Genomic DNA, 208 nt, shown 5'->3' on the forward strand with positions numbered 1-208 from the left:
AACGTAATTAATAAATATAAATAATTTTTTCAGTCTTCTAACGGAGAAAACGTATGCTCGACATTTTTTGGGTCGCTGGCCTATGATATACAGTCGGAAACAATCATACCATCAAGTACAAACAACCAAGAAATACCAACAGTAGTTGTTAGTAATAGCTATCTGTCGACAAGTATCTAAAACATGTATATAATTTATAAAAAAAAAA

This window comes from Daktulosphaira vitifoliae, unplaced genomic scaffold (genome assembly GCF_025091365.1).
Source record: "Daktulosphaira vitifoliae isolate Bord-2020 unplaced genomic scaffold, ASM2509136v1 Scaffold_1425, whole genome shotgun sequence".
Classification (NCBI taxonomy): domain Eukaryota; kingdom Metazoa; phylum Arthropoda; class Insecta; order Hemiptera; family Phylloxeridae; genus Daktulosphaira; species Daktulosphaira vitifoliae.